At 49.2% G+C, this 16,382-nt stretch overlaps 1 protein-coding gene across 1 annotated transcript in view; it reads left to right on the top strand.

Moving 5' to 3' along the window:
- LOC140365158 (MAP kinase-activated protein kinase 2) overlaps window positions 1-16,382 on the top strand; it is a 46,681-nt gene that overhangs the window by 11,782 nt on the left and 18,517 nt on the right. The gene's annotated exons all lie outside the window — the stretch shown is intronic.

Genomic DNA, 16,382 nt, shown 5'->3' on the forward strand with positions numbered 1-16,382 from the left:
GCACTCACACACACTCTGACACACACACTCTGACACACAAACACGCACTCACACACACTCTGACACACACACTCTGACACACACACTCTGACACACACACACGCACTCACACACACTCTGACACACACACTCTGACACACAAACACACACGCACTCTGACACACACAAACACACACACACTCTGACACACACACACACACGCACTCTGACACACACACACACATACAAACACACACAAACACACACACACTCTGACACACTGCCTGATTTGTTTATATCGATTGTCTGGCGGACACGTGACTGTGATGTGCTGAATGTCCAGTCTGTTACACACGGAGGTCCACAATAGTGCGAGCTACAGTCCGTGTGGGTAGTTTTTAATGCTGCTGCTTCATTAATTTACACGGTGCAGAGCGAGGGGCACCGCACCGCTGTCGGCGCTGGAGCGCAAAGTGGAGCCACGGAACGCACACGCTCAGAGGAGAGAGAGAGCTAGAGAGAGAGCTAGAGAGAGAGCTAGAGAGAGAGCTAGAGAGAGAGCTAGAGAGAGAGCTAGAGAGAGAGCTAGAGAGAGAGCTAGAGAGAGAGCTAGAGAGAGAGCTAGAGAGAGAGAGCTAGAGAGAGAGAGCTAGAGAGAGAGAGCTAGAGAGAGAGAGCTAGAGAGAGAGAGCTAGAGAGAGAGAGCTAGAGAGAGAGAGCTAGAGAGAGAGAGCTAGAGAGAGAGAGCTAGAGAGAGAGAGCTAGAGAGAGGAGGAGACAGGTAGTGCCAGAGCGTAATCTTACCTGTAAATGCTTTTTTATTCTTCACAAATCTGTTTGTTGTTGTTGGCGAGCGTTACCATGGAGATCATCTCACTAATAATTATATAATGCTTAAAAGAGCTACAATGAGAGGCCAATAAGCATACATTTATATTATTTAATCCATTTGTGGCCATTATATATACTTTTTTTTTTTAATTAATATGCTGTATTAAGGACAGGGAAGTTAATTGTTATAAAACATAAATAATACACTATAAATGTGTCCTTTTTTTTGCTGATGATCGTGAATAATCTTAAAATCGTGATATTTCTCATGATAATTGTGACTCTACAATGTATATCGTGACATCCCTAGTTATGTATCTGATTTACAAATAAAGTACAGAATGTAGTTTGTTCTATTTTGCCATTTTAATTTAATTATGCAGCTGTTTTTGTTATAAAATGTCATTGGCGTGTATTTAAGAGTCTAACTTTATAACACTTGATTTATTGAGTGACAGTCTTGATTCATTGTTGCTTTCCTACTCATAACGTCATGTTTCAGACACGGCAAGAATGAGTTCTGCTTTAACACGTTTAATTGGGTAAACAGCAGTTTATAGCGGCGCTCTTAAAAAATGGTGAGGACTGCAAGTGACGTCAAACCCTCTCCACTCATCACAATATTCTGTTTCCATTGGGTCCTCTTTCTGCCTCAGACCTGTTCACTTTAGACTTCTACAGACGTGTTCTGAAATGGATTATCCTATCGGTCCTGACGCAGCCCAGATATGTAGCACGTGTGTTTCCCGTCTCCTGGAGGAAGTTTAGGCTCGTGTCAGGCCATGTACCAGGGACATGAACCTGGGACTGACGGGACATGTACCAGGCCGACTGACGGGACATGTACCAGGGACATGAACCAGGCCGACTGACGGGACATGAACCAGGCCGACTGACGGGACATGAACCAGGCCGACTGACGGGACATGAACCAGGCCGACTGACGGGACATGAACCAGGCCGACTGACGGGACATGAACCAGGCCGACTGACGGGACATGAACCAGGCCGACTGACGGGACATGAACCAGGCCGACTGACGGGACATGAACCAGGCCGACTGACGGGACATGAACCAGGCCGACTGACGGGACATGAACCAGGCCGACTGACGGGACATGAACCAGGCCGACTGACCGGACATGAACCAGGGACATGTACCAGGCTGACTGACGGGACATGTACCAGGCTGACTGACGGGACATGAACCTGGGACATGTACCAGGGACTGACGGGACATGTACCAGGGACTGACGGGACATGTACCAGGGACTGACGGGACATGTACCAGGCCGACTGACGGGACATGTACCAGGCCGACTGACGGGACATGTACCAGGCCGACTGACGGGACATGTACCAGGCCGACTGACGGGACATGAACCAGGCCGACTGACGGGACATGTACCAGGCCGACTGACGGGACATGAACCAGGGACATGTACCAGGCTGACTGACGGGACATGAACCAGGCCGACTGACGGGACATGAACCAGGCCGACTGACGGGACATGAACCAGGCCGACTGACGGGACATGAACCAGGCCGACTGACGGGACATGAACCAGGGACATGTACCAGGCTGACTGACGAGACATGAACCAGGGACTGACGAGACATGAACCAGGGACTGACGGGACATGTACCAGGCCGACTGACGGGACATGAACCAGGGACATGTACCAGGCCGACTGACGGGACATGAACCAGGCTGACTGACGGGACATGAACCAGGCTGACTGACGAGACATGAACCAGGGACATGTACCAGGCTGACTGACGGGACATGTACCAGGCTGACTGACGGGACATGAACCTGGGACATGTACCAGGGACTGACGGGACATGTACCAGGGACTGACGGGACATGTACCAGGCCGACTGACGGGACATGTACCAGGCCGACTGACGGGACATGTACCAGGCCGACTGACGGGACATGTACCAGGCCGACTGACGGGACATGAACCAGGCCGACTGACGGGACATGAACCAGGGACATGTACCAGGCTGACTGACGGGACATGAACCAGGCCGACTGACGGGACATGAACCAGGCCGACTGACGGGACATGAACCAGGCCGACTGACGGGACATGAACCAGGCCGACTGACGGGACATGAACCAGGGACATGTACCAGGCTGACTGACGAGACATGAACCAGGGACTGACGAGACATGAACCAGGGACTGACGGGACATGTACCAGGCCGACTGACGGGACATGAACCAGGGACATGTACCAGGCCGACTGACGGGACATGAACCAGGCTGACTGACGGGACATGAACCAGGCTGACTGACGAGACATGAACCAGGGACATGTACCAGGCTGACTGACGGGACATGTACCAGGCTGACTGACGGGACATGTACCAGGCTGACTGACGGGACATGAACCTGGGACATATACCAGGGACTGACGGGACATGTACCAGGCCGACTGACGGGACATGTACCAGGCCGACTGACGGGACATGTACCAGGCCGACTGACGGGACATGTACCAGGCCGACTGACGGGACATGTACCAGGCCGACTGACGGGACATGTACCAGGCCGACTGACGGGACATGAACCAGGCCGACTGACGGGACATGAACCAGGCCGACTGACGGGACATGTACCAGGCCGACTGACGGGACATGAACCAGGCCGACTGACGGGACATGAACCAGGCCGACTGACGGGACATGTACCAGGCCGACTGACGGGACATGAACCAGGCCGACTGACCGGACATGAACCAGGCCGACTGACCGGACATGAACCAGGCCGACTGACCGGACATGAACCAGGGACATGTACCAGGCTGACTGACGGGACATGTACCAGGCTGACTGACGGGACATGAACCTGGGACATGTACCAGGGACTGACGGGACATGTACCAGGGACTGACGGGACATGTACCAGGCCGACTGACGGGACATGTACCAGGCCGACTGACGGGACATGAACCAGGCCGACTGACGGGACATGAACCAGGCCGACTGACGGGACATGTACCAGGCCGACTGACGGGACATGTACCAGGCCGACTGACGGGACATGTACCAGGCCGACTGACGGGACATGAACCAGGCTGACTGACGGGACATGAACCAGGCTGACTGACGGGACATGAACCAGGGACATGTACCAGGCTGACTCAGGGACATGTACCAGGCTGACTGACGGGACATGTACCAGGCTGACTGACGGGACATGTACCAGGGACATGAACCAGGCCGACTGACGGGACATGAACCAGGCCGACTGACGGGACATGAACCAGGGACATGTACCAGGCTGACTGACGGGACATGTACCAGGCTGACTGACGGGACATGAACCTGGGACATATACCAGGGACTGACGGGACATGTACCAGGCCGACTGACGGGACATGTACCAGGCCGACTGACGGGACATGTACCAGGCCGACTGACGGGACATGTACCAGGCCGACTGACGGGACATGAACCAGGCCGACTGACGGGACATGAACCAGGCCGACTGACGGGACATGAACCAGGCCGACTGACGGGACATGAACCAGGCCGACTGACGGGACATGAACCAGGCCGACTGACGGGACATGAACCAGGCTGACTGACGGACATGTACCAGGCCGACTGACGGGACATGAACCAGGGACATGTACCAGGGACTGACGGGACATGTACCAGGCCGACTGACGGGACATGTACCAGGCCGACTGACGGGACATGAACCAGGCCGACTGACGGGACATGAACCAGGGACATGTACCAGGCTGACTGACGGGACATGAACCAGGGACATGTACCAGGCCGACTGACGGGACATGAACCAGGGACATGTACCAGGCCGACTGACGGGACATGAACCTTCGCTTGAGAAAACTACACAAATATTTTGGCCCATCTAGCTTTTGGGCCCCTAAGTATTGAAGTCGCTTTCCATGGGACGGGCCCTCTCCGGCTTCTGTGGGACGGGCCTGCTCCGGCTTCTGTGGGATGGGCCTGCTCCGGCTTCTGTGGGATGGGCCTGCTCCGGCTTCTGTGGGACGGGCCACTCATGGAGCTGTTTGTGGCAAAGGTTTTTTTATTGCTCGAGAACCAGGAAGTGCACTGTTGCCGTGTTGGTTGTTAGCCGCCCTCTGAAAGTTGTGAAAAGTGCCTATAAACTCGTTATAAATGCTGTAGGAAAGTGAGGAATAACTTTGCTCTGCTCTAGACGCTTAAATCAAATCATCAATACAATTTACCACTTTACATTTTACAAAATAAAATCTTGTCAGATAGAGAACTTTGGCCTCATTTTCAACCTAATGAGGGCTAGTTTCTGTTACCATAGCGACGCATTGTTTACTAGCTGACGCTGCGCTGCGCTCCATACACTGGGAAGTCGGTTATTTTCCACTTGAACATTACGAGTTCCATTTTCAAGAAATTTAACGTTCAAACAGATAATGCTGTTTCTGCTTTAACCCTGACCAGCTTCACCAGGACCATTAACCCGGCTGAGGGCCCTCCAGGGCATCAGGCGCCCTCCAGGGCATCAGGGGCCCTCCAGGGCATCAGGCGCCCTCCAGGGCATCAGGCACCCTCCAGGGCATCAGGCGCCCTCCAGGGCATCAGGCGCACCAGTAGCATAATATGCTATTGGTGCGCCTGATGCCCTGGAGGGGCATAGTTAAGAGGAAAAAAAACAAAGCAAATATTATTTGCTTTGTTTTTTTTCCTCTTAACTGTTTCCTAATTTAGGTTGTATTTCAGCTAAACTCAATTCATTACTTTAAATAAGTGCTGAACCAGACTAGAATGAACTAGAACCATTTGGTGCCAAGTCAGAACCAGTTTTCAACACCAGCACCAGCACCAGCCTGGGACAAAGGGGTGTTATTACTGCGATACATTGTGCAGCCCTATTCTCCCTCTCTAATTGTCTCTAATTGTCTCGTTGGTGTCTCCTCGTGCTCGTTGCCTCTCATCCTGTCAGAGGAAGGATGTGGCGTCTGTGGTTAGCTTCAGTCAGATGGACTCTGGCCCAAGTTAGAACAGAGAAAACACAAAGTCATTTCCAGTTAACATGACGTCACACTTCATTCTCACACTTTGTAATGGAGCTTTTTTGTTTTGGTTTTACGGAGGATTCCATAAAGCTAAAAATGAAGTATTTCAGCCAACAATTTATTTAAAGGGGCTCTACGTGTTCTTTAATACATTGTAAATGTGTTTAGCGCCAGCACAGATGCGTTCTAAAGGTCGCTCCTGGGGTCAGAATGAGACGGCTGTGCTGTCTCCATCTAATGCGCATGCTTAGCATGCTACTTACTGTTAGCATGCTACTTACTGTTAGCATGCTACTTACTGTTAGCATGACTCCGCTCTGGCATATGAAGTTTGTTAACATTGCTTATTAACTCACAGTGAATAATAAGAATGCTACAGAAGAGTTAGAAAAGTGAAGGATGATTTTGGAGCTGTAAACTGTAGATGAACTGGTTCTGTTGTTCTGGTCTTCAGGAGGTAAAGTGGAGGAGGTAAAGTGGAGGAGGTAAAGTGGAGGAGGTAAAGTGGAGGAGGTAAAGTGGAGGAGGTAAAGTGGAGGAGGTAAAGTGGAGGAGGTAAAGTGGAGGAGGTAAAGTGGAGGAGGTAAAGTGGAGGAGGTAAAGTGGAGGTGGTAAAGTGGAGGAGGTAAAGTGGAGGAGGTAAAGTGGAGGAGGTAAAGTGGAGGTGGTAAAGTGGAGGAGGTAAAGTGGAGGTGCAGCGCCCTTAAACACACACAGCTCTCGGTTGCTCTGCTTTGTGCGCAGCAGGACAGAGTTTTGCATACATTAGCAAAAGGAAAATTCAATCAAATCTCTTGTTACTTCTGAATTGCAGCCTTTTCCCCTCCACTGGGACAGAGAGACGCTTCTAGTCTTGTAACTCTGGTCAATGCATCTGATATTTGTCTAATCATGTCAAAATAAAAGCAGGAAGTGCGTGTTGTTGCCGCTTGTGGCTTCAAAAGGGGATAAACGCTGTGAGTAAGACCACTCTGAGCGGAAGGTTTCCTCAGTTCAAAGTTCCCAGTGTCGAGCATGAGGAGGGCTGTGTTAGCATTAGCATGGGTTAGCATCTCATTCATAAAAGTCTGAGTTGGTCATTGCAACAAACAAGATTTGAGCTGCAGTTTGGTCTGTTTCTGTCAGAACTATGGGACATATCTTTCAAATCAAATCAAATCAATTTATTTTTGTAAGGCCTCTGAGGGCCACAGGGAGAAATGAATCAACAATGTCTGTGGTGGCGATGGAGTCAGACAATGTCTGTGGTGGCGAGGGACGATGTCCCAGGGTCCTCTGTCCTTAGACTCTCCTTCTCGGCCAGGAAAAACTACAAAAAAAACCTCTTTGGGAAAAAAGCGTAGAAACCTGGAGGAGTTTCAGTGAAGGAGAGATCCGACTCTCACAGACGGACAGACGGACACGAGGAGACTGGAGCTGGACCCACTCTTCAGGCAGATGAGGGACCGACTGAGGCGAACTGGACCCACTCTTCAGATGAGGGACCGACTGAGGCGAACTGGACCCACTCTTCAGATGAGGGACCGACTGAGGCGAACTGGACCCACTCTTCAGGCAGATGAGGGACCGACTGAGGCGAACTGGACCCACTCTTCAGGCAGATGAGGGACCGACTGAGGCGAACTGGACCCACTCTTCAAGCAGATGAGGGACCGTCTGAGGCGAGCTGGACCCACTCTTCAGGCAGATGAGGGACCGTCGGAGGCGAGCTGGACCCACTCTTCAGGCAGATGAGGGACCGTCCACACAGGGCAGGGACCACTTCACCAGGGGAGGGGCATCTGGGTCCACAGGTCCTCAGGAGTGAGAGAAAGAAAAGAAGGCGGTGAACAGTTTGCAAGTGGAATCAAAAAATAAATATTGTTTGATAGCTTGAGCACTATCCTCTTCTTCTTCTGACTACTTATGCTGTCATACTTCCCCCAGCATAGTTACTCCTAGGGCAGCATAGCTAAAGCTGTGGGTTTATGTTTCTGATCCTAACTAGTCTGACCATAAGCGATTTCGAAGAGGAACGTTTTAAGCCTGGACTTAAATGAAGAGACTGTGTCAGCATATTTAACATGGGTCGGGAGCTGATTCCATGACACAGGAGCTTGGTAGCTAAACGCTCTACCTCCTACAGTACTTTTAGAGACTCTTGGCACCACCAGAAGGCCGGCATTCTGAGAGCGAAGAGCTCTGTTTGGATGATATGGTTCTATAGCATCTTTGAGGTAGGATGGGGCCATGTCATTTATGGCTTTGTGGGTCAAGAGTAGAATTTTGAATTTGATTCTAGACTCGACGGGGAGCCAGTGAAGAGACTTCAGCACCGGCGTAATGTGCTCTCTTCTTTTTGTTCCTGTTAGTAATCTTGCTGCTGCATTTTGAACCAGTTGAAAGCTTTTTATGGAGCTTTTAGGACACGCTGCAAGCAGGGAGTTACAGTAGTCTAATCTAGTCGTTACAAATGCATGGATAAGTTTTTCGGCATCACTTTTAGGCAGGATTCTTCTGATTTTGGCGATGTTGCGCAAATGGAAATAGGCTGTTTTACAAGCTTGATTTATATGAGCTTTAAATGAGAGCTCCTGGTCAAATAAGACTCCAAGATTTCTTACAGTAGAACTGGAGGCTACACTGACATTGTCCAGTGTGACTATCTGCTCAGATAGAGAGTCTCGTAGATGCTTAGGACCAGCACAATGACCTCGGTTTTTTCAGGGTTAAGAAGCAGGTAGTTTAGTGTCATCCAGGTTTTTATCTCCTTCACACAAGTACTAAGTCTGTCTACTTGATCGCTCTGATCAGGTTCATTGATAAATACAGCTGAGTGTCGTCTGCAGAGCAGTGGAAGTTAATGTCATGTGACCTGATCATGTTGCCTAATGGCAGCATATAAAGAGTAAACAGAATTGGACCGAGTACCGAACCCTGTGGCACACCGTAAATTACTTTAGAGCTTGGTGAGGAGCTCTGGTTTACATTAACAAATTGGAACCTATCAGATAGATAGGATTTAAACCAGCTGAGGGCTGTTCCTCCAACACCTACATCACATTCTTACCTCTGCAGTAGAATGTTGTGGTCGATGGTGTCAAACGCTGCGCTGAGGTCCAACAGAACCAGGATTGAGACCAGTCCATCGTCAGCGGCTAATAACAAATCATTTGTGACTTTAACTAGTGCAGTTTCAGTGCTGTGGTGGGCTCTGAACCCTGACTGGAAAACTTCAAATAAGTTATTGTCCTGCAGGTGGCGACAAAGCTGTTTTACTACAACTTTTTCAAGGATTTTAGAGACGAAGGGAAGATTTGAAATAGGTCTGTAGTTTACCAATAGGTCGGGATCTAGATTAGGCTTTTTCCGAAGAGGTTTAATGACTGCATGTTTGAAGGACTGTGGAACATAGCCACTTTCGAGTGAAGTATTTATTATATTAAGAATAGGGTCTATAATTAGGGGGAGAATGTCTTTGAGGAGTCTGCTTGGAATGGGGTCTAGGACACAAGTTGAGCTTTTAGAGGACATAATGGCTGAAGTTATCTCTGCTTGATCAACAGCTGTGAACCTTTCTAGGTTTACAGGTGGATTTATATGGGACGTTAGATTTACAGCTTGGGCTAGTTCAGGGCTAATAGCGGGGGTAATTTCATCTAATTTATCTCTGATTGTTTTTATTTTATTGTTAAAAAATAGGAGGAAATCATCAGAGCTAAGTGTAGCTGGGATAGAGGGCTCTACTGCTGTGACAGTTTGTTAGCCTAGCTACAGTGCTGAAAAGGAATTTAGTGTTACTTTTGTTGACTTCTATTAGATTTGAATAATATCTGGTTTGGGCCTTACGCAGAGCCTGCTTATAGGACAGCAGGCAACTTTTCCATGCTTTTAGGGATTCTTCGGTGTGAGAGCGACGAAATAATCCCTCTAACTTTCTAACTCTTTGTTTATGTGAACGCAGTTCTTGGTTGTACCATGGGGAGGCGCGCTTTGGCCTAATGACCTTCTGTTTTAACGGCGCGACAACGTCAAGAGCAGACTTCAGAGAATTCATGGTCAAGTCGACACATTGATCACTTAAACTGGGACTAAAGCTGTTCTCAGCAGGATCACATGACATGATCACATGACATGATCACATGACATGATCACATGACATGATCACATGACATGTCACTGAATATTGGCCCTATTATTTCTTTGAATTTTGAGATAGATTTTTCAGATATTGTCCTTGTCATTATAACTTTATTTTGTGGGACTGGATGATCTTTAAGAATAAACTGGAAGGTAATTAGGAAATTATCTGACAATATAGGGTTTTGAGGGAGGACAATGAGGTCACTAATCTCTGTTCCATACGTTAGGACAAGATCCAGAGTGTTCTTGTGAGTGTGAGTCGGTTTATTTACATTCTGAGTGAAACCAATGCTGTCTAACAAGGCGCTGAAGGCATTACTGAGAGAGTCATCACTCATGTTCACGTGGATATTAAAGTCTCCAACTATAACTATTTTATCCCAGGCTAACACTAAGTTTGATATAAAGTCAGAAAACTCTGTTAAAAACTCTGAATAGGGACCAGGAGGTCGGTAGAGAACTATGAACAAAACTCCTTTTTGGTTTTTCATATTTGGACATGTGATCGACAGCATAAGGCTTTCAAATGAGTGAAATGCATTGTTAGTTTTAGGGCTCATGAGTCGCTTGAGTGTGAGATCACTGCCACACCACCACCTCGGCCTGTGCTCCTGGCAGTCTGAAAGTTAACATGGGTGGGTGGGGTTAACATGGGTGGGTGGGGTGGACTCATTTAGTCTGACGTAGTCGTCTTGTTGAAGCCACGTTTCAGTTAGAGCTAGAAGATCTATGTTATAGTCACTAATTAATTCATTAACTAAGAGCGATTTGGAGGAAATTGCTCTAATGTTTAGCAGTCCACATTTTACGTGTTTATTCATTTGTATATTTGTGTCATTTGTGATTGTTATTTTCCTTAAGTTATTTGGTCTGACGCCTGAAATATTTTTTCTGAGAAGTGACTTTTTGGCATTATTTGTACGAGGGACACACACAGTCTCTATCTGTCTTGAATCTGAACACTTCACATGTAACAGAGCGGGCGAGAGTTCAGCGACAGAGGAGCGTCTTAAACTGCTGCTCTGCGCCCGGGGCTCATCCCTAGATGGTCACTTAACACGACTAAGACTATCGGTCAAATTCCGAACTAATAGGGATGTACCCTCCGAAGTCGGATGGATGCCATCCCTGCGTATGAGCCCGGGCTTTCCCCAAAACGCACTCCAGTTATCAATAAAGACAACGTTGTCGTGGCCCTCAGAGGCAACTGTTGTTGTGATTTTGGGCCTTACAAAAATAAATTGATTTGATTTGATTTGTTTTGAGGGCACCATCTGGATAACCAGTTGTTGAATGCTGAGAGACGGCTGTACAATTCAGCATTGATCCGATTGGGCAGGGGACCAGAAAATATTACAGTGTCCGACATCGACTTCGCTAGGTCACACACCGCGGCTACTTGAACTTTGAGCACCTCTGATTGTCTCCGCCGGGCGTCGTTACCGCCTGCGTGAATCACGACTCGCCGGAACCAGGTCCTGCTCCGCTTTAAGATCCTAAGGTTTCCTTCGAGGTCACCCATTCTGGCCCCCGGGTAACACCTAACGCTAGCAGCTGGCAGCTTCACGTCTCTAACAATAGAACTCCCGATTACAAGAGTTTCTCTCGTGTGTTCAGCGGGCGTGTGATCGCTGAGGGGAGAAAACCTATTATAGACGTGAAGCTCACGGCGCTCTGAGGTTCGGCGTTTAGCGCCTTGTCCCCTCCGAACTGTCACAAATTGGTCCCTATTCTGTTCCTGGTCTAGTCCCGGCTGCACGGGAGACGCTGAGGGGCTGAGCTCGGCCTTACTGCTACTGCTAATGCTAATGCTACGCCCTGGAGAGCGGTCCGGTAGCCCTCGCGCTAAAACTGAACTATAACTGGACTTAAGCTCCTTTTAAACAGCGGATCCGCGCTTCTAACTCCGTAACCCTGGCCTCCAAAACTACCACTACACTGCACTTCACGCACCTATCATCAGAGAAGGAGCCAGGGTTCTGACTCGACATATGACAGCTCAAACAGGTAAAGGTAGATCCAGCCATGATGCTAGCGGCTAGGCTAGTTCAGGCTGGAGCTAGAGAGTGAGGAGGGCTTTTAATCCACGAAATACTGAAAAGTGAGCGGTTTGAGGCTCCGGATTGAGAAATCAAACGCTCACTTTTGTGTATATGATGCGTAAATAGTGTGTATAATTCGTGGATTAATCGGTAAAAGGCTCTAAGAACGAACAGCTCTGAAAACGCGACACACTCACCGGAAATGACGTCACCTCACATACACCATGTACACCACCTTTATGATACTCAGACTTATGCAAACTATTTCCAGCTTTATGTAACTTGGTGATGGGGGGGAGCAGCAGGTGGAGGAGGGTCCCGCTCTCCCCCGCTCTCTCCATGCTCCTGGTGATGGGGGGGAGCAGCAGGTGGAGGAGGGTCCCGCTCTCCCCCCCATCCCCCTCCTCTGATCTCCGAGGCTTTTGTTTGTCCCTGACGCTCAGCATTGTGTGTCCATCTCCTCTGTTTGACCACGGCAGATGGAGAACACACCACCACAGCCCTCCTCGTCCTCCTTCTCTTTCTTTCCCCGCTCCTCGGGTTTTCTCCCCCGTCTTACCACTTTCTCTGCTCCATTTTCACCTTTTCTTATCCTCTTTACTTCCCAGGTTTCTTTTTTCTGCTTCTCTCTCTCTCCCTCTCTCTCTCTCTCCCTCTCTCTCTCTCCCTCTCTCTCCATCATTCGCCCCCGTCCCCCTCTTACCTCCCCTTTTCTCTGTCATTGGCCCCATTATCACTGCCAAAATAATTGTGATAAACGATGATATCACTCATTATTTAAATTGCTGAATATATAAAGCTCATTTCTCTTATAAAAAGTATTGCACTTTTTATGTGAAAACAAGAATCTACAAGAACTTGGATGGATAAGTAGGTTTTTTCTGCTCAATCTGGGGTTAAAATGTTGATTATCTTTGATTATCCCCCTGGTGTAGAATGTCCCGCGTGTGTTGTCCCGCGTGTGTTGTCCCGTCCCTGTTCTCCAGAAGGTTCTCTTTTGTTTCTACTCCCCTGTCATTCCTCTAAAGCCCCTGTCTGTCCCCCTGTCTGTCCCCCTGTCGAGACGCCGTCCCACCATGTGCAGGCTTTGTGTTTGTGGAGGGAAGTTTGGTTAATTTTAGCGTGCTAATATTAGCCGGCGCGCTCCTCTTTCAGGCGTGGCCTCTGGTTCCTCCTCAGTTCAGCCGTGTTGTTCTGCACCACCTCTGAACGTGTGAGAGGCGACGTCCAGCGACACACTATTTGTATTATATCAAGAGAATATTGCAAATCAACTGGTTTAACGCGTCCAAGACTCAGTTCTGTTCAGCAAATGAAGACAATATCAGATTCCATCACCATAGCAACCAGCAGCCTGCTCGTTCACACTCACTACATTACCTTTTAACTCAAGTATTACACTAATCACAATTCATTCTTTAAAAATATTTTTTTAGGGCTGAACAATTTAGAAGAATATGTAATATCTATTTTTGACGAGCTTTGAAATTACATTTGATATTTATGTTTTGGTGATGAGGGAAGTTTTCTTTATTTGTGTTTATCTGATATAATATGGGACATAATGTGAATGTGCCAGAGGCTCATATTCACCCTCAGTCAGAACTATAGGACATGTACTATAGGACATCTGTCTCACGTCACTCTCTGTCTCACGTCACTCTCTGTCTCACGTCACTCTCTGTCTCACGTCACTCTCCGTCTCACGTCACGCTCCGTCTCACGTCGCGCTCCGTCTCACGTCGCGCTCCGTCTCACGTCGCGCTCCGTCTCACGTCGCGCTCCGTCTCACGTCACTCTCCGTCTCGTCACTCTCTGTCTCACGTCACTCTCCGTCTCACGTCGCGCTCCGTCTCACGTCGCGCTCCGTCTCACGTCGCGCTCCGTCTCACGTCACTCTCCGTCTCACGTCACGCTCTGTCTCACGTCACTCTCTGTCTCACGTCGCTCTCTGTCTCACGTCGCTCTCCGTCTCACGTCGCTCTCCGTCTCACGTCGCGCTCCGTCTCACGTCACTCTCCGTCTCACGTCGCGCTCCGTCTCACGTCACTCTCCGTCTCACGTCACTCTCTGTCTCACGTCACTCTCTGTCTCACGTCACTCTCCGTCTCACGTCGCGCTCCGTCTCACGTCACTCTCCGTCTCACGTCGCGCTCCGTCTCACGTCACTCTCCGTCTCACGTCACTCTCTGTCTCACGTCACTCTCTGTCTCACGTCACTCTCTGTCTCACGTCACGCTCAGTCTCACGTCACTCTCTGTCTCAGTGTTTGCTGCAGAGGTGACTCTGACAACAGTTGAGACTTGTAACCATGGAGACCACATGAATGCACGTTACGTCACAGCCGCAGAATTCATGGAAAATCCGTCCCGAGCTCCAAACATTGAGTCTTACTGGACGATACAAGTGTCCGTCATCTCAGTGTAGATCTAGTCATACAAACGTAAAACTCATAAAAATCATTTCATTTCATTAAAATAAAAGAACACAAAAGACCTTTTCTATGATAGTTTTGAGAGGACGAGAGGAGCCACAGGAACTGGAGCCACTCTGGCCTTTACACATCTCACATATTTACATATGACACACTTGGGAAAGAAGGTTCATTTGTAGAACAGAGTTTGCACAAAAAAGTAATTCAAAGTTCTGCACAGAACAGTCAACTTCAAATGAAAGAGCAGATCAAATCTGTTCAGACATGTGCAGTTTAACTTACAGGAGGTTAATGTTCAATGTTTGAAGTTTCTGTATCATGACATTATCACTGACGATACCTGATGGTAGCATTAACCACTGGTCACAGAGAGAGGGCGCTAGAGCTCCATGAGAAGGTCCCACTTGAACCACAGCTTTTCACCAGCAGAGGGCAGCGCTCGCTCATGGATTCACTTTGACCTGGAGATACTTTAGTGACGTTCTCATTCAACAAACTTCAAACTAAACTAGTCCTTAGCTAAACATAGATTATTAATAAATACCAGGGTTCATTTTGTTGACTAAAATATTATCGGCATTAACATTGTCTCTTTGTCATATTTGTTCTGACTAAAACCATTTATAAAAAGTTATAAGAGATGTTAAAGGAGACATTTTTGTCGAATAGTAAAACTAAACAAATGCATAAAAGTCACACAATATGTTCACATTTCAGTCTCGAGCCTCAAAACTATTATGGATTTGGTTCACTAAGTATTTGTCCAACAAATTTGTCTCAACTAAAACTTAAAGAATTACAATTTGTTTGTCCAAATTAACATTGATATAAATGTTTACCATTTAATTTTTTTTAATGCTTTTTCTATTTTTAAAACGTAACAAAAAACACAAACAGAACAAGACCAGGGGAACCACAATAGATCAAAGTAAATTAAATTAAAAAGAAAGTCAGACAAAGTCCAAAACAAACGTCCCATTTTGTCCGGAGTCTCAATAATTTGTCTATTTCCTAATTACCATACTTTTTGGACTTTAAGCTGCTACTTTTTCCCACAGTTTGAACCCTGCGATCATTACAGCGGCGCGTCTAATTTATAGATTTTACTGGCCACCAGGGGGCACTCTAGCAGGAAGCGCAAGCGTTTGACCCACTGTAGAAGAAACACATCGTGTTTTCTTAAGCTTCAAAATGCTGTGTTTTATTACAATCCAACTTGTATTCACTGAAGTCAACCGCGGCGCAGCAGACCGCGGGTGCAGTGCGGGTGCGGCGCAGCAGACCGCGGGTGCAGTGCGAGTGCGGCGCAGCAGACCGCGGGTGCAGTGCGAGTGCGGCGCAGCAGACCGCGGGTGCAGTGCGGGTGCGGCGCAGCAGACCGCGGGTGCAGTGCGAGTGCGGCGCAGCAGACCGCGGGTGCAGTGCGGGTGCGGCGCAGCAGACCGCGGGTGCAGTGCGGGTGCGGCACAGCAGACCGCGGGTGCGGCGCAGCAGACCGCGGGTGCAGTGCGGGTGCGGCGCAGCAGACCGCGGGTGCAGTGCGAGTGCGGCGCAGCAGACCGCGGGTGCAGTGCGGTTGCGGCGCAGCAGACCGCGGGTGCAGTGCGGTTGCGGCGCAGCAGACCGCGGGTGCAGTGCGGTTGCGGCGCAGCAGACCGCGGGTGCAGTGCGGGTGCGGCGCAGCAGACCGCGGGTGCAGTGCGGGTGCGGCGCAGCAGACCGCGGGTGCAGTGCGAGTGCGGCGCAGCAGACCGCGGGTGCAGTGCGAGTGCGGCGCAGCAGACCGCGGGTGCAGTGCGGGTGCGGCGCAGCAGAGTGCGGGTGCGGCGCAGCAGACCGCGGGTGCAGTGCGGGTGCGGCGCAGCAGACCGCGGGTGCAGTGCGGGTGCGGCGCAGCAGACCGCGGGTGCAGTGCGGGTGCGGCGCAGCAGACCG

This window comes from Eucyclogobius newberryi, unplaced genomic scaffold (genome assembly GCF_026437365.1).
Source record: "Eucyclogobius newberryi isolate DKJ021-1_F unplaced genomic scaffold, fEucNew1.0.hap1 SCAF_19, whole genome shotgun sequence".
NCBI lineage: Eukaryota > Metazoa > Chordata > Actinopteri > Gobiiformes > Gobiidae > Eucyclogobius > Eucyclogobius newberryi.